This window comes from Calypte anna, chromosome 2 (genome assembly GCF_003957555.1).
Source record: "Calypte anna isolate BGI_N300 chromosome 2, bCalAnn1_v1.p, whole genome shotgun sequence".
In the NCBI taxonomy this organism is placed as follows: Eukaryota; Metazoa; Chordata; class Aves; order Apodiformes; family Trochilidae; genus Calypte; species Calypte anna.
The window spans coordinates 71,954,650-71,978,869 of NC_044245.1; positions in this window are offsets into that span (position 1 = coordinate 71,954,650).

Here is a 24,220-nt window from a genome sequence, read left to right on the forward strand (position 1 = left end):
CCATGCAGGGAAGAAGCCATAAATTCTGTGTATCAAAGGGATAATTTAGAAGAAAAAATCACTTCCTACTTAGACTGTGTCTTACCCGTGCACTCCAATAGCTCAGCTTTATATTTGTGCCTGTTAGGCTATCTTGATTTTGCTATATGTTTAAAAAGCTAATCTAAATTAAGCTGATTTTATCCTGCCTGACTCAGAAACAGAGGAAGCACTGGCAGAAGACAAGGCAGCTAGCGGGTATCAGAGGTCCCTTGCTAAACTTAGTGACACTGATGCTCTCCCATGAGTACAATTAAAGGTAAAGTGAGATGGTGGAGCACTAGATACACAAGCAAGGAATTGGCTTGATAGGCGAGGAATCATTTCAGTAAAATAATGAGAGACCTGTTCCTCTGAGATGTGCTGTGGAACTAAAATGCATAATTTTTCATCTGTCTCAGATATTTGGCAATACTAATAGACCATACAGGGAAAGAAAATCATTAAGTGTCTAGCAATGAAGCCTTGCGTATTTAGCAACATTCCGAACTGAAAATAACCCTCTTTAGCTGTCTTATGTTTATTTATTACACTTGTAGTCTTATTAGTATGATAAACAGCCTTAATAAGGTTGTTTTATATTCAGTTTATTGTGAAATTGTAAATTCTAGTTTACTTAGCATAAAATGAAATTAGGATAGGGAATAAAATTATAACATGAATTAATACTCAGCTGCAGGTACGACACACTCATAAGCGTTTATGTATAGAACAGCCCTTACTGTGGCATGACTTTTAGAAAAACAATTTTAAAGAAGGGAATATTGACAAATCATCCATGTTATAGATCTCCCTTCCTTCCTTAAAGATTTGCTTGTAGATTCTGGGTTCTCAATAGTCCTGTGTATGTATACATCTATATCGTTATAGTAAAAATAACACACATCTATAAACATAATATATATTTATATTTTTTTTAATTTATTATCTCTATGAGAAGAATTTCTTCCACAGCATTGTGAAAACCTGTAATGTATAATCAAAGTGAAACAATGCTTGGTTTTATATATATATATATATATTGGAATTAATCCATATTTACACAATATAACTCAATGATGAATGAGTCCTTCAGTCTACCCTCGGCAAAAAACTTAGTGACTCTATGTGGACATCTGCTTTCCCATTCCTTCATTATATACTTTCAAAAACAAAACAATTGTTCTGATGGACCTAAAGTCTTCCTGTCCTGTTCTCTTTCTGTTAGGTTGGTTTTGTGGTTTTTTTAAAAGAACATTCAGCTGGTGTTACAAGAGGAAACATTTGAACTGCAACTGGGCAGCTCTTCTTCCAGCCCTTTCCTTTCCTGGTCCAAGCTTACAGATTTTCAATGTCAAGAAGATGTCAGGTTGAAAGCAGTGTTAGTAATGCCTGACATTTTTCAATAGAATCAGTCAGCTTTCGGTGAAGATGGAACATAGTGAGATAGCAATACATTTAAATAAAGCTTTTAGAAAGGTACTATATTTTGTGTTCAGCATTAGTTACGCACTCCTTTGCATACTTCTAGTATGTGCTAGCATTAGGCACAGTAAAGTAAGGAGTTCTGTGAAGGTGGCTAGAGTATTAGCTCTGTACATGATATGCAGTGCTTTACCATGTGAAGGTCTGTTTGGAATTATGTATGGAGTAATCAAATTTGTTCCAGACATAAGGGAAAGCAGAAAATTGGTTATGCTTAATATTTCAGTTGCATTCAGGTGAGTTTTTCAGAGGCTCTGTGTGTGTCTATAAATATTCCTATGCTATCACTTCTGAAAGACAGAAGGATAGTTAGTCCCTTCTGTCCTAATTTCTTTCGAACAGGATTATAAATTATGCACATTTCATAAAACAGCTCATTTTCAGGATCGAGATAATCCCAAGGGAATGTTCACTACATAAAGTTATTACAGGGTCTGAAAATAGCAATAGAGCTAGAAAAAAAAAGGCAGACATCCCAGTTAGTGGGAGCTGAGCCTATTTTCCAGTGTTTGAATCTTATCAGTGCCATAATCAGAAGCTTCTGGGTTTCATAAGCAAGTAATACCACTCCCTTTTAAAAATACTTTGCTTCCACAATGGTTAATTCCCATTATTCCTTGCAGCAAAAACTGACAGGCCTGGACACTGCTGAGCATATTTGTCAACTTCTCAAGAAGACCAGTGTCACCAAGCAGCAGCCAGTGCCCAGGATTTGTGGCCCTCAGGTGGCCTTTGCAAACCAGAACTGTCATGATGTCTCTGGATCTCTGGAGCCTGCCTGTTTTCAGCAGTGCTGAGCTATTAGTATGGTTCACTCTGTCATGTGAAACCATGGCCTCAGAAGAGGTCAGTCAAAACATTTCCAAGTAATATATATATATATATTTTTTTTTTCCCCACTGAAAAGCTGTGGTTTCATCAAAATGTGTCGCTACTAGCAACTTGCCAGTTTTAATGAAGTATCAATGGAGAATTTTTCTCAGAGGAAGGAAAAGGAAAGGACAGACAGAAAGAAAGGAGGGAAGGTGAGCAGTGAGGAGAACTGGCACAGAAGCTCTGTGAGAGTTTTATCAAGCTCCCAGCTCTTTTGAGTTTGAGATTCCTGTAAAGCTATTAAATGATAACTGCTCCAAAGGGTGAAGGGGAAAACACTTGCAAAGAAGTTTGTCCTGTATCCTAGTAGATTGTCCCATTCTAATTGGATAGAGATGAACATAAAAAACTTTCTGCCGGGCAAGTGCCATAGTTTGTCAGTTGGTCTTTTCTTCCTTAGATTCCTGATAGGGGAGGACAGACAGAAAAAATCCTCACCTTTTATTCACACTCGTATCTCTGCAGAACAAAACCTACTGTTTAAATATCAGAAATTCGTCATGAAATAGGATTTTTTTTCTTAGGCCCATCTATCTTCTTTCTTTTTTTTTTTTCAAATACCTTTGTACTTTGTCTTGTTTCAATGTGCATTTATTATTGTTATCATTCTACATTATTTCTTCCTTTCATATTGCACCTACTCTTTTTGCTATTCCTGCTCTATTCTTAGTTCTCTGAATTTTTCATGAGCACCCAGACGTTTTCTCCTTTTTCTTCTTTTTCTCCTTTTTCTCCTTTCTCTCTATTCCTTTCCACTTATGTATCTCCATGTACTGAGGGAAGGGAATAACAAAGCAAATGTAAGTAAAAAACTACTGATACAACCATATTGGACTTTGTAGAAGTAAATGCAAAGAGTTTGTGATCTATGGAAATAAAAACAATCAAATAAAACAACAATGCCAAGCAGACAAAATGCAATATGTTTTTCAATATTGTAACTCAAATATTTATTCAAAATGAAGTAATGATTACAGTCTTTATTCCCCTGAATCAGTGAGATTTTAAGTACTACAAAATCCATTGACTTTCTTTAGATGAAAAATGGATTTCATAAATATAGCATTTCATTACTGAGATTTATTCTTTTTGAAATAGTTTTACTTACTTGTAAACTAGTTTCCTAACTAGTTCTAATTTTAAATGTTATTAGAAGATATGTCTGAAAAACATGTACAGATCACAACGTACTACAACGTACTAACACCAGTAGCTTTGGAGTGAAGATCCAGTGTGACTTGCATTACACTGAGAGATGTAATTTTTTTGAATTGTTTATTCATCAGGTTTTTAAAATATGAATGTTATAATTCTTTGCAATCATTCCAGTCAGATATGAACTGTATATATCAGCAGGTTTGAAATACAAGTTGGAGCAAGATAGGCACAGCTGGGTATAAAATTGCTTCTCCACAGATGTGGAGTCAATATACCGCTTGCCTTTATTAAACCTTATTAGCTAATTACTGGATTAGTAACTAATAGACTTGGAGGAAGAGGTCTTGAAATTGTGGTTTGTTATTTTCTTCCCCTCAATCTGTTCTTTCTTTTGCATGGTAACTTCTCTGCACTGAGCCAGCTGAGTAGTCACATGAGAATAAATGAAAGAAAGGGGTGAGAATGTGGGATGAAGGGGTCCCTGAGATTTTGGTAGTTCATAATATATTTTGTCCTACTCTAAAGAAGAGTCTTCCATAGAACTGATTTTTCAGTGGAAGAGGTGAGCCTTTGTATCCAAACGTATCTGAATTTCTTCTGAAAGACCAGACTGATTTAATATTTCTCTCAGATACTTGATTTTAATTTTTCTTATTTGGGGCATAGCATGGTCATTGTTCATAATTAAAATATATAGTACTTTATTTGCTTGGAGATGTTTGCTAGACCAAATATCATTCTCTATACCTTTTCATCTAACACTTTTCTTCAGTAGGAAGTAAAATTCCCTTTGGCCTTTGTTAAATAAAGCTGTGATTCTGTGGGTGTATGAAGGGATACAAGAGCCAACAAAGAGAAACCATTACCTTTGATTCCCTCTCTCTGCTGCTTTCTTTATTCATGATTAGCTGGCCCTAACCTTTCCTTTGAGGTAAATTTATTGCTTATTAGGCTTTTTTAAGAATTAATTTAATTTTCTCACTGACAAGAAATGTACGGATCCTTCATAAATGACTGCAAATTACTTCTGGAAACTTTTGAGAAGAGTAAGATAGAGCAGAGTAAGGTAGGGTGATAGAAGAGAGTGGGAGGACTGGAATGTTTCCATGAAGGCAAATTAAGAGATGGGGCCTCTCAAACAAGGTTATAGGAGGTTTAATTGCAAAAGACAGTAGTTATGTTGGCTCATGTTGCTGTGATACTGCAGCTTTATTGTGTATACTTCTTTGTGAATTGCTTGTTTTTTTGAGTAAAAATGTAAATTAAAAAAATAACCTGCTTAGGATAGGATAATTAGGTGTTTGCTGACTCCTGACATAGATAAATCCTGACATTAGTTATTAGTTAAGTGACAGAGTATTTGGGAAGAGGGGTACATCAACCCTGTACATCAGGGTTACATTTTATCCCTTCATAGGTAAAAATTAAACAGATTATCATGTTTGTCTGAAGTATTATTCTGGTAGTTTTCTCATTATGATGAGAAATAAGGCATCTTGACATTTTGGGCTGATTTAAACTTTTATCTTTCTTACCATTCTCCAAATCAAAATTTTCCCCATCACTTCTGTGCCTTAGTTTTTATTTTCTCTCCATTTTAATTCCAAGTATCAAAAGGGCAGATGTCTCCTAGCTTTTTTGTCCCTGCCAAAGCCAAGTTTAATTACTTACTGGGGAAAAAAAAAAATTGGATTTAGATTAAATTTAAACCTATTTTCTGCTAAGCAGGCTTGTGCTCTCTTTGGTATTATGGCTTTTTATTTATTTTCATTCTTTCCTGTGCCAAAGAAGAAAAAACCCAAGCCCTTCTAGAGATGTATAATGATAAAGTCACCAACCTATGCAGACGTCTTTCTTACTAGGTTTCTTCAACCCAATTCATTAAAGAACGTGTGATATGAGTACATGTCTGTTTTCACAATTGAGATGCCAAAGTCAGGATGAGGGAATGTGTGCTATGAGAGTATGTGGTTTAAGGACAAAAATAGCTCATGGTAAGTTTGCAGATAGATAAAAAAAAGAATAAAAATAGATTAAAAAAATAATAATTTTTTTTAAAAATTTTAATATTTTAAATATTTAAAAAAAAAATAAAAAAGAATAGACCTTTTTTTGTAAAATGAGGCTTTGGAGGGGTGACTACCTTTACCTATAGGCTTCTCAGGTTTTCTTGACTTTTTAAATACTGCTCATTATGTTATAAACTCATCCTCACAATGGTAAATGTCACAGTGAATGACTCAGCTAAATTTGTGATATTGTCAAATGCCTGCTTTTCAAAGACAGACTAAGGTTATTACAGTGTCAGACATATATAATTTTATGGGATGGTTTTGTTTTGGTCTGAGGTTTTGTGTGTGTGCGTGTGGTTTACTCCCTATGTCCATAGCTTGTGTTGGATGGTAGACTTACCCTAGAAACAAGAAAATCTTAAGACAGTACTGAGAAGGAACAGACAGCCTCCACTGAATCACCAAGGTTTTGCCCAAGCTTGCTGTTAGGTAAGATTTATGGTTTCTGAACTTTCCGACCATTATTTTTGCATGTTTGCATTTCCAGAAGTCAACAACAACTGATCCACCGTGTTGCCTAGGTTTTGCCTACACAGAAGATATTAATGTACTAACAGAGGGTACTTTATTTGTGGCTATATACTTTACTTGCAAATGCAATGGAGGAAAATTGTAAGTCTGGAGCATACTTTATTCCTGTAAAATTACTGCTAATCTGGCATAATTTTCCATTTACTGTAATTTGCTCAGTGATGGGAGGAAGAATGTATTCTCTTTTTTATTTCTTTTTCATGGAAAATCTGGTGAAAAGTTATTTTTTGTATTATGGAACAAGTAGTTCTTCCTTCCAACACACGCTTTCAAGTGTCCAATGGGTTGTTTGTTACTGGGAGAGAGAAGCAGTAAAAGTGTTGGATTTTTTTCTGAACTTAAATATCAATATAATCAGATTTCAGGGGCTTTTTTTTTTTCTTTTGAAGCTTTTATCAGGGCTGTTACTGTGATAAATTTGATTAGTGTTCCCTTCAGTCAAGGGTGGAAGAACTTCCTTTCTTTCTACTGCTAAAAAGAGAAATTGTAGAGACTTGGCTGTGTGTCTTGTGTGTCTATCCAACTGCTAAAATTGTTACGCTCCATCCTGGTGTTTGCATGTTGCAATAGTGTGGTCTTTCCTTAATGCAGCTGGGAGCTATGAAGACATTATATTGGTGCTCAGTTTCCTTCAAAAACTAACAATTATTCTTTCATCTACTTTTAAAATATCTCTTTTGTTTCTTAGAATGAGTTACTAAAACTTGAGGATTTCAATCTGTACCTCTTCAGTTGTTTTTTGGCCCCGATTCAAATGATTCAATTTTATTTCTGTTTTGCAACATTGCCTTTCACTAATCTCCTTATTCCACAAACTTTTGCAAAGCAAGAGTTGCTATGCTAACAGGTCGTACTGTATTATTTGAATTTCTGAACACCAGTTTATCACACCTTTCATTCTGTATCAGAAAAACAAAAGTTCAGTTTCAAATTCTGATTTGGGAAATCTGTGGTGAAACATTGGTGTAAACAAAAGTCTCATACTTTATCCAGTGAATATTTCAGCGTTGTTTGGTATTGCCTACTGGTTGTATGTAGTTAACGAAAAAAAAAAAATCATCCTAATCCTCCAAGGGTAAATTGCTACAAAAAATTACTAGGGAGTTGGTAGAATTAAATGCTACATGTAAATCTACCTGCAGGGCAGCTTTACTTTATGGACTCATTTAGACATTGGCAGCCTAAGATATGGGCAAAGCCATTTCTGAGTTTTGCAGTATGTTCAAAGTAATAAAATTATGCAAAAATGTTTCTGGAGATTCCTGAAAGTCAGTTAGTCTAGGTTTATTACTGCTAGGTAGCTGGGTTAAAAATGAGTATCTATCGACTAGAAGCAAGCAATTTTAGCTTTTTATTTACAATGCTCAGGGATTTTCTGACACTTAAAAGATTAAAATTATTTGTAGCTCTTTACAAATAAAGAGCACTATGTGCTGATCTTTTCTATACAAATTTTATTTGCAGTCTAATGGTATTACAACTATGAAAAGGCAGAATTATTTATTTTAAGAGTAAAACAGTGAGACATTTTTTCTAACAATATGTTAACTGTTGTCTCAAAGATTTTTAAAAGACATTATGTGTATTTTTTGCACAATTCTTTATAGATTTCTCAACTTTTTTTTTTTTTTTTTTTTTTTTTTTTGGACACTTTGGAGCAAAGATTGATTCACTTAATAACTGTGTTCCTTAATTTTAAAAATCTTGACTACTTGTCTTCTGAATAATTGATGTATTGTTGATTACTTAGAAAAAAGAGTGGTTTCAAAGAATGTTTATCAACATGGTGATAGGCGCTTTATATATATAAATATATATATATTATATAAACATAATATATTTACAGCTCTGCATAGTAAGTAGACTGGTAGGAAAAAATATATACTAAATAATTTCTTTTTTTTTCAATCTCCCAATCTATAATAAGTTATTTTTCTTTAAAAACACATAAGAAATACAAATAGCAGAACGTTATAAAATCAGTAGCAATTTTTCTTCTAGAGTGGGTCTTTACAAATATAGCTGCAGTGCCATGCTTACAGCTCCTTAAGTTGATTTTTCAGTAGACTTACTATACCATAAGTGACAATAAAAGATAGTTAGCTCTGCACAATCTACCATGTGCATCGAACCAATACCGCTGATGTGATAAAGAGAAATATTGTCCTTGTAAGTTGAAGGCATTATAAATCCTTTTGTAAGCATATAAAATATCTTCTATTGAAACTTCCCTAATAACTCTAATGCAATGTTTATCATCTAAGGGATTTCTTTATATAAACTACAGTTCTAAAATGACCTTTAGTTGCAGAACTACAACTACAGATAGCATGAGTTTCACTATGCTTTGGGTCGTACGATTCAAAATCCTTTCCTTTTGTTGAGTCAGCAGAGACAGAAAGTTATATTCACCCATTTCACATCGGAGCCTGAGTGGTTCAAAGACACAGTTTAAATGGAAGAAGTGTGAATACAAAAATTAGTTTCTTTCCATCATATGTCTTGGCCCCTCAGGAAAGGAAAAATGTGTAAGTAGGGTGGGTGCCAGATATTACGAACAGATTGAGAACATTATGAGCACTGAAACAAATTGCTACAAACTGAAAGAAAATCTAGAAACAATTCTTTGGGATATTTTGGATAGGTATACCTCTTGGAATATTAATAGCATCCATAAATGACTAGTCATAATGATATTATAGCAAAAAAAAAAAAAAAAGTTAATTACTGCAAAATCATTGATGGCTGGATGTGCTGGATAAATACTTTTGAAATTATTTCACAGGACTGCTTGTCTTCTTGTTTGCCTTTCAGTAATCATTGTGTGGCCTTTATCAACATAGGTAAGACACATTCTTGTCAAATTATATGAAACTACCCACAGAGTAACAAGGGCAAACTGCAAAATAAGTGTCTGAAACAATTTTGTTTAGAGTGCAGTACCATTCTTGGCATCTTGCTGAACACTTTAATTAACCTTAATAGTGCAGGCAAAGATTCAGAAAGTGATAGGCCATCCTGAGGCAGAGAAGAGCTCCATGTGCTCTAGTTTCCTGCTTTCGACAACAGTCATTAGAAGGTTCATGACAATGATTTTTAGCTGAGGCAGCTGTATTTCTTTTGACTAATCTGTCATATTCTACTGATGTGTGTCTCAGGTGCTTCCAAATGTCCTGCCTGTATTCAGTACTTCTGTATGAGTTATATTTCTGTTAATCTAGTCCTGTTTTTAATCCACACTGAATCAGATTCTACAATGTGATTTGGCATTGAATTCCACATCTTAACTATATATTTTCCACTTTTTTTTGGGCTGGGTGCCTGTTATTATATCTGGTGACTCTTAACACGTGGGTTGGAAAACACGGTGAACAACACATTCATGGTCAAATTTTCTGCTCATTATTTTGTATTTTATTATTTCCCACTCAGTCATGTATCTTGTAGGCTCAGGAAACTTCATCTATTCAGTTTTTCTTTATGTGGACTGTTCATACTGTTCTCATTATCACTGACCTTTGACCTGAGGGAAAAGGACTGAAAATGCACATAATAATGTTAAAGATTTGATGTACCATGGATCTACACGGTGATGCAATAGTATTTTTTCTTTCTTTTCCTATTCTTTTTATAATAGTTTATAACATTCCATATTTTTTCCTTTACTGAATTTAATTTTCTTGTCATTTGACTTCATATTGTAACTTGACCTCTGTCTTGCCTGATATTCCAGAAGCTCCGAGCACATCATTGCACTTATAAAGCTGGGTTTTTTTTCAGTGCTTCACTGTATATTTGCTTACACTGAATTCTGGCTTCCTCTTCTACCCAGTTAGTACCATGAATGTCATTCCTGCAGTTCTTTGTAATCAGCTTTTGTCTTCTCTGTCATGATTAACTCATATTGCTAATAGCCTTTGCCACCTCTCTGATATTTCCATATGTATTATGAACATAATAAAGAGCACACATCATGGTAATTCCACTGGTAAATTTCCTTTGTCATGAAAAAGTGGTTTGCAACTTTATCTTTCAACCTCTGTTTAATCCTTATGAAGGCTTATTATTCCTTGGCCATTTTACCTTTTTCAAGAATTATTGCTGATAAATCAAGTCAGAAACTCCTTGAAAATCCAAGTAAACTATAAAAAGTTGATTTCCCTTATTCATGTACTGTCTTTTTCCAGGAGCTTTCTCAGGTCTTTGATGTCTTTGATGTGTCTTACAAAAAACATATTGACTCTTTCTCAGTGTATCTACCCACTGAAGTCTGTTCCTTATTACAGTTTTGAACAATTTTTCTGCTGCAGGCATCAGTCAGAGAATCATGGAACAGAGCCATAGAATCATAGAATGGGTTGGAAAGGACCTTAAAGATCATCTAGTTCTAACTCCCCTGCATGGGCAGAGACACCAGGTTGCTCAGAGCCTCATCTAGCCTGGAAATTAACACTTCCAAGGAGGGGCAATGGTCAGTAGTTCCACAGAACTAATTGGGAAAAGGTTAACAGGTGTTGCATTATCCTTCTTTCATCCTTCTGGTACTTTAAAAGGATCACGTGAAGGGTTTTATACTACAGTAGAAGCTCATTTTTTTTCTAAGAGTATCAAATGAATATATAAATAACCAGTTATCAATCTTTCTGATTCTGCTCTTCTGTCAACTTGGGGGTTTTTCTGCTTTTTTATTTCATCCATTTTACAGCTCACCATATTATGCGTATGCCTTTACTATAAATTCTCCAAAGTCCAACTTGATTTCCAACGTTACACTGAAAACAAGCAAAATTTTAAAAGTTGAAAATAGATGAATCTGAGAAAAAATACCTAAACTCACAATCTGAAAAAACAAAAGAAATGTGGAGGTAGATATCAGCAGAACAAGGCTTATGTGCTTAACTAATAAATAAAAACAATTCTCTGTCAGTTTGATTGTCTTTGATTTGAAATGGGTCCCAGTGAAAAGCAGTATCTTATGGAAAAGAGTAAATAAGCTTTAAAGTCGCAGCTTTCACATCCACTGCTCCAGGGGCCCTCCCATGAGAAATGTCATCTTCTCTATACCATTCCAGGAAGATATAATGAGAGAAACAACCCACAAGGAGGGATTTGACTGATACATTGAATGGCTGCTGGCTAAAGTTTATGGCCATGTGCTGTACATGTACCCAGGCATGTCGAACTCCTGTCTTCTTAACACCTTTTCACCACCCTACCTGTTTCTTTTATTTTGGTTTAATACAATCTGATATATTCAGTCAAAAACACTGTGAACTGTGACCAGAAAAACAACTACCTGCACTGTCACAAATAACTTGACACAGATAAGGTTTTGCTTGTGCTGCTGAAGTGAGGCTGCCTCACAGAAGCAGTAAGGTTACAAACAGTATAAGCATCAGAGACACAAACAGCATTTTCCTTCTGTCTTTTTTTTGTTTAGTGCTCTGTCCTGTGCATTTGCCTTCAAAACAGGAGGGTGACTTTTCATGACAAATACATCTTATCTCACACTTTACTTCTTTGCCTCAAAAAGAATAGTTGTTTTCATCTCTAGCTCTAATACGCCTCCAAACTTTTTTACCTCTGCAGTTTCTCTGAAGTAATAGGGGAAAGAGAGCAAAAGAAAAATACTTTGTATTTCGATCTTTTAACTGTTTTCCCCATCTTCCACTGTACCTCATAACAAGAACCTAGCCAGCTGAGACCTGTATTCAAAACAGTGAATCTTGTTTAACAATTCAGTGGTTTTCAGTGACAAGGTTCTCTTTGCATCTTTGGGCCCAACCTTTCATCAAAACCTACATAGTTTCTCACACATCGCTTTACTCTGGGCAGACATCCCACTTCATTGTCAAGAAAAAGATACTTAGCGGCCAACTGCCTTCAGTAGCTACTGCTTATTTAGATTTTACTCTGCCACCCAATTAGAACAGAGACTATAAAAATAGGAAGCAATACTCTATTAAGAAAATGTGCTCTTGAGGTCATCTAGATAACGCATGAAGCACCCTAAAGCATATAGTCTGATAATGAATAATATTTAATATAATAAATATTATTAAACTTTTTAATACTTGCAATGCCTTGTGGAGTTCTGTTTCCAAAAGCTGTTAGAATGGCTCAGTAACAGTTTGAAGAATCTGACATTAATTTGGCATCTGACTTGATTATGTTTGAGTTTCTGGATGATGCAGTGTAGTATTTGGATTCAATAAATTCCTTACTTAAGTATCAAAATCTAAAGACAATCAAATGCAAACACCAATGTTGTTGGAGGATTTGGGGGTTCTATTCCTATGTTGGATTTTCTTTTTCATTCCCTTTTCCCTTTTATTCCTCCAGTGTTTTTTTTTCCTCATTCCCTCATTCACTTCTATTCCTCCATTGGATATTTTTTTTTCATTCCTTCGTTCCTTTCCATTCCTACATTGTTGGTTTTTTTATCCCGTTTTTCCCTTCTACTCCTCCAGTTTTTTTTCGTTCCCACGTTCCCTTCTATTCCTCTGTTGTTTTTTTCTTTTCATTCCCTCGTTCCTTTCTATTCCTCCATTGGTTTTTTTTTCATTCTTTCATTCCCTTCTATTCCTTCATTGTTTTGTTTTTTTTTTGTTCCCTCATTCCCTTCTATTCCTCCATTGGCTTTTTTTTTGTTCCCCCCTCCCTTCTATTCCTTTGTTGTTATTTTTTTTCTTTCCCCCCTTCCCTTCTATTATATGTATGTAGGAAAGTAGACCAAGACTTCAGTCTGACAGGTCTCTGCTTTTTGAATGTGAGTGTTAGGTCAAGGGAGACTTATTTCAAGGAAAAGATGTGTTTTACAAGTGCTAAAAAACTGTATTATTATTTCTGAGAATAGCCAGCCTGTACTATATTTATCCTTTATATTCCCCATATGCCAAGTCCCTGCTGGGCCACCATTTTGTGGGTAGCGTAAAAAGGTTTCTCAGTGAACTCACAACGTAATTAAGGAAAGATAAACCAGAATCATGGATTGAACAGACAGAAACAGGAGGAAAGAGAAGATGAAAGACACCATTCTAAGAGCATGTCTTTTGTACCACTAGACTTATTTATATTCTGATAAAAATGACAGCTTATGTGCTGGAGTGAGAGTAAGCAACTGTTCTGCTAATTGTACTTCTTCCCATGTATGCTAGTGCTAACAGTATTGCATTGGAAACATGAGACAAAAGAAGGAATTCAAGAGAAAATCAGTTCTTTTGTCCCTTTTAAGAAGAATCTTTAGTAAATAGTCACTAAGTGCTTCGCCTTTTCCTTTAGTGATGGGAAGAAAGATGGGATCTAAACCTAGATGGCCGAAGCAAGCATGCACTCTTATTTTGTTGAGTGTTTTCATTGTCTAGTGATTACATATTACAGGAATTTGGGAAATTTAACATTCTGCAGGGTTTTTTTTCCTTCTCATGTGGGATATTTGTAGATCTGTACTGAACTGTATCATGATAGTAATACACAGCTATAAAAGAATTTGGTTTTAAAGCTCTGTGATACAGAAAAGTACTCCATTTTATGGATGGATAATAAGCAGTAGACAAATGTGCTACTCACTGTCAGAGGAAAGCTGGATGTGCTGTAAGGAATACACTAAGGAGACCACAGTTCTTAAAACTGTAGCCCTAACCATTTGTCCATTGTTACTTTTCTCGTGCGTATGATTAATACAAACATAAAAGTGGCTGAACTGGACCCATTGTATTGTTGTATTTGTGGTTTTGAGCCACAGGCAGTGTCTTTGTATTTGATACTACTTAGTGTATTTTTCTTGAAAAAGGTAGTCTAATCAACCTTCAAGCATTTGAACTATCCTGTAGAAATTAATTACAAATTTAAAGGTAATTTCTGTTTTGGACCAGTGCTGTGATTTAACCCAGCAAGCAACTACACACCACACAGACACTTGCTCATTCTCCCCTGACCCTGGGGAATGGGGAAGAGAACTGGAAATGTAAAGAGACTTGTGGTTTGAGAGATAAACAATTTGACAGTTGAATATAATGACATCAGCAGCAATAAGAATGGAATATACAAACAAGTGATGCACAGTGCAACTGCTCACCACGTGCTGATCAATGCCCAACCAGTACCTGGCTAGTGGTACTTGAGAAGAGAAATTCCAAAAACTGCAATCTCAGAGGAAAAGAGAGTGAAGTTGCCAGACAAATCTCATCTACATATTGAGCATGGCATTGCATGATGTGGACAGTTTGTACCTGTTGCTCTGACCAGTCTGCCAGTTTTTTGTGCACCCACACACCAGGAAAGCAGGGGAAGTTGCTTATCAACAACTAAAAGGGTCAGTATATAATAAATATTCTTCTCATAATAGATCCCATACTAAATTCAAAACACAATGCCAGTAAGAAGAAAATTAGCTCTATTCCAGAAAAAAGCAGGACAACCAGGTACTTTTAGTTTTAGCTAACGCTCACTAGTTCTTGCTCTGGAAAATACTGGGAACAATGTTTTCATAGTCACCTTTTCTAAGTTAGTTATGATTCTGCTAATATCAGTAATACACCTCCTTGGCTGCCCCTTTTCCGGCTAAAGTTCTTGTTTTTGTTATTGTACAGAAGCTGTTAGTATTGCTCTTTTCTGTTCCTGTTCTAGTCCAGCCATATCCGTCTTGAGACAGAAAGATCAGAACTGCTTTCAGCATTCATGATGTGTCCAAGTTATGGTGTTAATTGTTAGCTTATGTGGGTTTATACTTAATTAATAATAATAATATTATTATTAATAATAATAACAATAATATATTACTCTGTTTTTGTTGTTTGAATTTTTGTTTGTTTGTTTGTTTCAAATAAAGCAAATAGACAAGATACAGGGAAGGAAACAAGAAAGCCACACACCCACCACAGGTTTTTAGATTCTTTTGTCATTGAAAATAATTTGTGATAATTTGAACATCTGAATGGGGTATGGACCACCTGTCTAGGAATCCTGTTACAGTTTTTGACCACTGTCTCAGGGAAGAAATATGGGGTCCCTCTCCCGGGAGAGTCCTTCAGGAACCCCTGGGACATGAGTCCCTCCCACAGGTGCAGTCCCTCAGGCACAGACTGCTCCTACCTGGGCTGCACACAGAGTCACGGCTGCTGCGGGAGCAGTCACCTCCTCTGACATGGGGCCCTACAGGGCTGCAGAGCCACGTCTGACCTTCTCTGTGGTCCTGCACAGGCTCACAGAGACTGCTTCACGTCTGCCCTCCTGTGACAGTTCAGGGGCTACAAATCCACATTTACCTCACCAGTCCTCCAGGGTGCAAAAGAGCTCCAGAGTGCTCTTCCATGGGTTCCAGGAAGACAGCTGCCATCTCACCATGGGCTGTGCAGAAATCTCTGCCCAGACACCTTTCCTCCTACTTCTTCACTGTGACCTTGATGCCTTTGCTCTGGCACTGCTCTCAGCTCCTCCTCTGCTCTGTAGTGTTTTTTTATATCTTTGCAGTTTTGTTTTCCCTTTCTTGAGTATGTTATTCACAGAGGCACATCCAGCTTCCTGTATCTGCTCAGCTTTGGGCAGAGGTGGGGGCAGCATTGGAACCAGGGGAGCTTCCAGCAGTTTCGCATAGGACCCATCCCTGTGCCCCCCCCTCTTCCAAAACACCATTCCACCAAAGAAAGACAAGTACCTTCCTACCTTCCTCTCCTCTTTCCTACCTCAATGTGCAGACAGCAATGAGGTTGTACCTCAGCCTCCTTCTCTCCAAATAGAAGCTGAAGCCCTCAACCAGTCCTTGTAGGACATTCCTTCCAGCCCTTTCACCAGCTTTTGTGCCCTCCTCTGGATGCCTTCAAGTTATTTAACACCCTTTTTAACTTGGTACTAGAAATGCACAAAATACTCAGGGTGAGGCTGCAGCAATGTTACATACACACACAAAAATAAAAAACACAGTGAAATAAAGGAATCAATTCAGCTGATGCCAGAAGAGCTGGTCCAGGAATCAAAGCAGAGTTGCTTCTAATCAGTTATGTTACTCACATGTCATTCTGACCCATACCTAGCATAAGGTGGTAACCTTATGTATCTGTGCACCTACCAGCTAGCTGTAGAACAGCTAAGGATCTCTACACCAGGTTGCACCATGGTTCATTGTATCATTCTGAACTTGAGCTAAGAACATGTAATACTACATTCATTTAACTCCTTGTCTTTGGTTTGGTTTTATTCCCCTTGTGCACTCAGTCTTTTAGCTTGTCATGTATTCAGGAATGATTACTGGATATTGAATAACTTTCTTTTAGTTTAGTTGCAAGCATAGGTAATGCAAAAAAAAAAAAAAAAAAAAAAATTATACTTTTACATCTGTATAGTACTTAGAACTGAGGAAATTTCCAGGGGACAGAGCAGTATATTGCAATTAATACAACTATGCCTGCTACTTACCCACTGTGTCTGTAAAAGCCTTCATTTTTCTCTATTATCTACATCCATTTATATATAAAGTGCATAGAAATGATTACCCCCCCACAGCTAGTGGTTCAAATTCTCTTTGAGATAATCTGATGAAAGGTGAAACTGAAGATTGGTATTATTAGCAGTAATGTCACAATTAGTTCATTACCATTGCTATGAAAGACCGCTTTAAATTGCTCTTGAAGTAAGAGTTGCAATTCTATACAAATACACATGAAGTGTAGCTATTCTGGTCTGTGGCATTTGTGTGCTTGATCAAATGAACAGAGGAAACACAATAAACATGATTTGGATATTATAATGAGAAAATATTTTCTAAATCATTTCTTGCAAAGACTTCTAGTAAAAGTTAACTATGTCTTGCAGCTCATTACACTGAGGTAATTGTTACCAAACTATGAAAATATCAACTAATCGATCTGAAAACAAAAATATCAATATTCTATGCAATTTTGATTCTCATTTATTTATACATGCACATAACTTAGTAAATCCTATTCTGGAGCAAATTTATAGTATGCTAATAATTAACACTGACGAGTTTTCATTTTAATGTTAAGCTATACTTCTATTCTACATATTTTTCCTGTAGAAATATTGTTTAATATAGTCAGCATGCATGATTAATTTTTGCCAGGCACCAAGCCTGGCAGAATATCTGATGAATGGATACATTTTTCTTTCCACTGCATCTTGAGAAAACCTCATGATGCAGCTCTGCAGTTTATCTGTGATTAACAATGGGAGTCTGTAAAAATAACTTCTGTGTTACCAAAGGTGTTAAAATTTGTGAATATTTTGGGGTAGTTGTTAAACTACTTGGTAAAGATGAAGTAAGGAAAAAAAAAATCTGAAACCAAAAAGACATACCTCCTGGGGCATTTTAACCTGATCTTCTACTGCAACCTTCTGACCAAATAGTATCACTGCATGGTAATACGTTAAATGCTTACTTATTTTGCTGTACTTCAATATCACATCACGTTCTAGTTTTGGAAAACAGCCACTTTAACAGTGACAAATGAGAGCCAGTCACTTTTCCTGGCTGAAGTGTCTTCTGAAGCACCCTGCTGGATAGATACAGACGCTCCAGGAGAGATAGGCACGGCAGAAGAGGTGGTGGAGTGGCTTTGTACCTAAGGGAAGGTCTGTAGCATGTGGAGCTCACAGAACGGTTCAGAGTCTCTGGGTAAGAATCAAGGGACAAATGAATAATGTGGATATCATTGTGGGAATATCCTGTAGACCTCCTAGCCAGGATGAGGATGCCGATGACCTGTTCTGTGAGGAAGTAAGGGATGCTTTCAAGTCAGCTGCCCTTATCCTTAAGGGGGACTTCAACTTGCTGGAAATCAACTGTGAGCAACAAACAACAATCACAACCTGGGCCAGAATATTTCTAAACCACCTGGATGATGCTTTATGAACCAGGTCATAAGGGAGCCAACTCAGAATAATGCCCTTCTTGATCTGCTGCTCATCAACAGAGAGGATCTCGTGATCAGAGGTCATCTCAGCTACAGTGACCATGAGACAATTGAGTTCAAAATCTCTCTTAACAAGAGGAAAACTGCCAGCAAAACTTCAGCACTGGGCCTGAGGAGAGCAGACTTCAGGCTTCTCAGGGAGCTTCTGATTTAAGTCCCCTGGGAGAATATTTTTGCAGATGCTGGGGTTCATGAGTGCTGGTCACACTTTAAACATCACTTTCTAAAGGCACAGGACGAGGCAATTCTAAAATGTCTGAAGTCAAGCAGACAAGGCAGAAGAGTGGCTTGGCTGAACAGGAATCTGCTCTTGCAAATCAGGCAAAAAAGGAAGGTGTTTGCCCAATGAAAGTTGGGTCAGGTGATCTGGGAGGCATACAGAGATGCTGCTAACCCCTGCGGGGAGAAAAATAGTGGCCAAAGCTCAACTGGGGCTGAAACTGGCCAGAAATGTGGGGGACAATAAAAAGAGGATTTTTCAAATACATTAACAGCAAAAGGCAGGATAGAAACAACATTGCAAGACAAGAGCAGTCACCTCACCAACAGGGATATAGACAAAGCAGAGGTATTTAATGCATTCTTGGCCTCTGCCTTCAACGCTGACGATGTATCAAGGGAACCTCAATGCCCAGAACTGGAGGACCATGACTACAACAAAGATCAACTCCTAGCAGACCCTGAACTTGTATGGGATCTACTGCTACGGGTAGATTACTACAAGTCCATGGGGCCTGATGAGATTCATCAGAGAATCCTTTAAGAGATGGCTGATGTCATTGGAAGGCCTCTCTCAATTATTTTTGGGAGGTCCTGAGACTCTGGAGAGATCCCAGCTGACTGCAAGCTGGCTAATGGTCCAGTATTCAAGAAGGGCAAGAAGGAGGTTTCTGGAAACTACAGACCAGTTAGTCTAACTTCAGTGCCTTGTAAAATTATGGAAAAGATTATTCTGGGAGGTATTGCAAAGCACCTGGAGGACAATGAAATCATTGGTCATAGGCAGCACAGCTTCATGAGGGAAAAATCCTGATTGTCAGACTTTGCTTCCTTTTATGACAAGGTAACTGTCTTGGGTTACTGCAGAGGTGTTTTGAGAGCGAGGCTGCGGAGAGTGGGGGGTGCACAGGGGTGGCTCCTGTGAGAAGGGGATGGAAGCTCTCCCAGTTCCAGTCCCTGCCCTGCCTCTGCCCAGGGCTGAGCAGATATGGGAAGCTGAATATGCCTCTGTGAGTAGCATATTCAAGAAATGAAAACGAAACAGAAAAAATATGAAAAAAGAGAACTGCAGAGCAGAGAGGAGGAAGTGAGAGACTAATGCCAGAGAAAAGACACCAACGTCAGTAAAGAAGGAGAGGGAAAGGTGCCCGAGATTTCTGCATGGCCTGTAGTGAGATGGCAGCTGTCTCCCTGCAGACTAGGGTGGAGCACAGTGGAAGGACCATCATGGGGTAAATGTGGATTTCTAGCTTCTGAAGTGTCACAGGTGAGCTGACATGAAGAAGCAGCCTGTGCAGGATTGCAGAGAGGGGCAGATATAGATCTGCAGCCATGTAGGACGTGTCAGAGGAGGTGACTGCTCCCACAGCAGCCGTGACTCTGTGTGCAGCCCAGGTGGGAGCAATCTGTGCCTGAGGGACTGCACCTGTGGGAGGGACTCATGTCCCAGGGGGTTGTGAAGTATCATAGAATCATCAAGATTGGAAAAGACCTCTAAGATCATCACCTCTAAGAACCCTCTCCCATGAGAGGGACCCTACACTGGAATGGGGAAAGGCTGTGAGGAGCCCTCCTCCTGAGGAAGAAGAAGCAGCAGAAACACCGTGTGGGGAACTGACCCTAAAGCCCCACTCCCCATCCCCTGTGCTACTGAGGGGAGTTGAAGTAATCTGGGTCCAGGAGGAAGAGAGGGGTGTGGGGAAGATATTAAGATCTGGCCATGTTTTTTCTTTCTCCTGATAGATTAAATTATTTTTTTTTCTTCCCAAGTTGTGTTTGTCTGTTTTGCCTGTTACTGTAACTGGGGAGTGAAAATTTCACTGTCTTTCTCTCACTTAAGGAGCCTTCGGGTGGATTTCCCCCTCTCTATTCCTGTGGTGTAGGTAGGTGGTGAATGGGCAGAGGTCTGGTTGTTATCAGCTGGGCCTAAACAGCGACATTCGTTTTGTGGTCAAAGCACATTTCTGTCTATGTGGAACAATCTTTTGATGAAATAACTGCAATCAGCTGTCCAATGAACTCCGTGAAGAAAACAAATTTCATCATGGTTAAGCTACAAAGTAGAAATTTTCTTGGATTCTGTCATCCTGTCAAACAAGTATAATGAATACAGCAGCTCTGTCACAATATGTCCATGACACAGAATGAGGTATTACATTATAAACATAATGAAAAAAATGAAAGATTTTCCCCCTCCTGACGATGTAGACATTAATGAAGGTCATTCTTGGGGTAATGTGTAGATCTGACAAGTGCTAGCCAAAAAGACCTTTTTTCATTGATCGTACAGATCATAAACAAACAAAGAGTGTAGTATACATCTTCAACTTAACTGCTTACATAACATTGTACCTAAATACACTACTTTTCATCCAAATTCTCAAGTATGTTTTTTTACCATGTATTTAGAACACTAGTTTTGTTGCAGGAATGATTTTGAACAGATTATAGGAAGGCTTAGGAAGGCTTTGCTTAAGCTTATCAAACATATTATTCCATGACACTAATGCACCCACTCAGAGTGGATCAGAGATTCATCAAAGAATGGTATTCATACTGAAATACTAAAAGAAACCTCAAACCTTAACAATAATTAGTTTTCTAAAAGATGAAGTCTTTTAGAAAAATATTAATACAAATTCTGGAAATTATTTTGGAATGTGAGCATTTTGAAGCAGACTTTGAAAGTTGAGATTAATTTTACTGGAAATTAAAACAAAACAAAACATAAAAAGAAAATCACAGTTGGAATGAAAGCAAACAAATAATTCCTTTTATTTTCCTTTCCTGGAAATATTTTTCAAATTTTCAGAAGCCATGTTTAGCTATAAACAAATCATATGAAAGTTTTTATAAGCATTATGCCAAACAAAAATATGTTGTACACAGCTATACAAAAGGAGGACCAAGGTATTTTGTAAGTTCCATCTAAAGGCAGAATCATACTTCTGTGGCTGATCTTAGACTGGCTTCACAACCTTATCACTAAAAATCTTAAAGACATTTTTTCTTTATTTTTAAACTCTTAATGACATCGGAAAAATTCTTGACAGAAATAATTTCAGATAGTAAAATTATTGACTAACGCATTTAAATATGACCAGTAAGCAGAATTTTTAAAAAATATATCTAATATGTCTCTTTCTCTTTACCTTTCATTAATCCAAGCTCTAAAAATGAATATATATAAATGTAAAATTATCTGAAAAAAAGATCAGCTTCATTAGTGGAAAGAGACATTTCTGCTTTAAAATAAATGAATTAAATGGAGAACTGAAACACATTCCTCTGGTTTGGTGCAGGTAAGCCTCAGCATTAGGATTATGTTTTCCAATGGAAATCTAGAAGCATTTGCTGTAACAATGAGTAGCTGGTACATTTTATTACAAGGTTAGCTAAAGCTTTGTTAGTGTGATCAAGAAAGTTTCATTAAGCATTTTAATTAACTCAGGATTCAGAAGGATTTGAGGATTTTCAGCATTAGTCTACTTCTCTGTTCCTGTGTCTTTTATCATGCTGATTCTGTAAAAAGGAAGATGATTTAATCCCTCTAGAATTTTCTTCTTTGCTTATCATGAGTATTAGGTATCATGACTTCTTTAGAAGTATATGACTCCATTTCATTTTCAGAGACATGTACAAAATACATAAGAAAATTAAGGCACTTCAATGCTTATATGGATGGCTATAGAGCAACAATTAATTACATATTAGTAATACTTATTTGTATGAAGAGTAGCACCTGGGGGCCCTTTCTGAAATTAGTGCCTTACTGTGCTAAGCATGGTATGAATATACAAAAGAAGGGTTCTTCCCCTTAGAAGCCTGCAATCTCAACATGGAAGACTGACAAAGGCTAGAGGAAATTAATTAATTCACCACATTTCAACTGCAACAGGTTTTGTTGTGTTTTTGTTTGGTTGTTTTTTTGTTTTTCCTGACAAAGTTTTACCACTATGATTTCAGGTATAAATTTAAACTGAGATAGCTTAACCAGTAAGTGGTATAAAATCTCTGTGAATAGTTGTAATAAAATAATTCACTTATTTCAGCTTAGCAGAAATCATTTGGGAAAAGATTCAGCTAAACCCAAATAAGACACTCTAATTCCTAAAGCATAAGGTCCACACAATCTTTTGCCTTCATCAAATATCCACTTTAATGATACAATTCCCACAAATGTATACTTTAAATAACTTTTAAATAGTCTATTAAATAATCTGAAGGCACAGCTGTGACTTTCACCTGGGAAGGCCTATTGTTGGGCTTATTGTGTTGGTCAGGAGGCTCTTTCTTTATGTATACCCACTTCAGTACCAAGATAACTTTTTGAAGTTAAATCCAAATCTCTTGGAAAGCAAAGTGTTAATAAAGACTGCCCAATGAACTAGTCTGTCTACTGCTTAGCACCTTATGTGACATTTTTCTAGACTTCTACCTGAACGGCCAATTAATTTGTTTCAACTGCTCATTAACTTTATTGGAGTGAACTCAATGGGATTTATTACAGTGAAACTGCTGGCACAGTAAATGGTCATGCAACTTAAGCATGAGTAAAGTTGTGTTCAGTATGTAGTGTAAAACTTAGAGCTGAGCACAATTTACAGCTTCGTTTTAGGAAGGATTGCTAATATTTTAATTTAAAGCTTTTCAATCCAGACTGAAAAAATAGCCACCAAAACCCAACCAACCAAAGCCAGCACCAACCAATTCCTTCTGATGGATTAGAAACATCCAAGAAATTGTGTGCATTTATTTGATTTTATGACCTATTAAGCTGTATGAATGTAGTATGACTGTCTCTTTCTTCAGTAAGGGACCAGTAAGCCTGTAAGAGACCCCAGACTTCTAGAAGCAATGGAGCAAATCTGCAGATACTACAGTCCAAATGAGGCAATGGGCCACAAAAGAAAAACATTACCTTTAAAATGGCATTAGTGCAAAATTAAATTGATATTGAGCCAAGGCAAAAATGATCGATTTTCTCATCTGGAAGCTGACAAACATCATTAGAAGCAAGATCTGCATCAAAAGATTTTAATTGTACATAATCTGTACTTTTTATCAGAGTAGATTAAGAGAAGAGTTATAATGCTACTGAAAGAACATTAATTATCTTGGCAATAGTATAAAGTTGAACTTGTATCAGCTACTAATTAGAAATGTAACATTTGATTTGTGGATTAGTTTTAGTAATGTATTTGTACAAGATTTTTTTTTTTGTGACTACTGCTTTTACATGCCTCCAAACAGAAGGGGAGCCTCTCTTCAGAGTCTCTCTCTTTGTGATATTCTCTGATAATCTCAAGATATAGTCCATTAGATAAGAGTTGATATTTTTAATATCTAGGTTGACTTGTACAATCAAAAAAGTGAAACTTACAGTTTTAAAAGTACACTCTTATAATTGTCTTTACCTCCATTAGAGTTATTTAGTATTTAGATCTAGATGTGTGGGGTTCAGAAATCGCACATGACCACACTAAAATTGATTTCATCAATACTTCCAGATTACTGTTGTTGCCTTTTAGGGCGAATATCTCTGATCTTCTCTCAGTGTGTATAAAATAATAGAATCATTAAGGTTGGAAAAGATGTCTAAGGTCATCAAGACCATCCATCAAGCCACTGAAATCAGTCAATTAAACCATGTCCTCAAGTGGTACATCCACACATTGTTTGAACACCTCCAGGGGCTGTGACTCAACCACTTCCCTGCAAAGCCTGTTCCAATGTCTGACCACTTCTTCTGTAAAGAAATTTTTCCTAATATCCAATCTGAGCCTCACCTGGTGCAACTTGAGTCCATTTCCTTTCATCATAACATCAGTTACCTGGGAGAAGAGACTGACACCCACCTCACTAGAACATCCTTTCAGGTAGTTGTAGAGAGCAATATGGCCTCCTTTCAGCATCCTCTTCTCTAGACTGAAC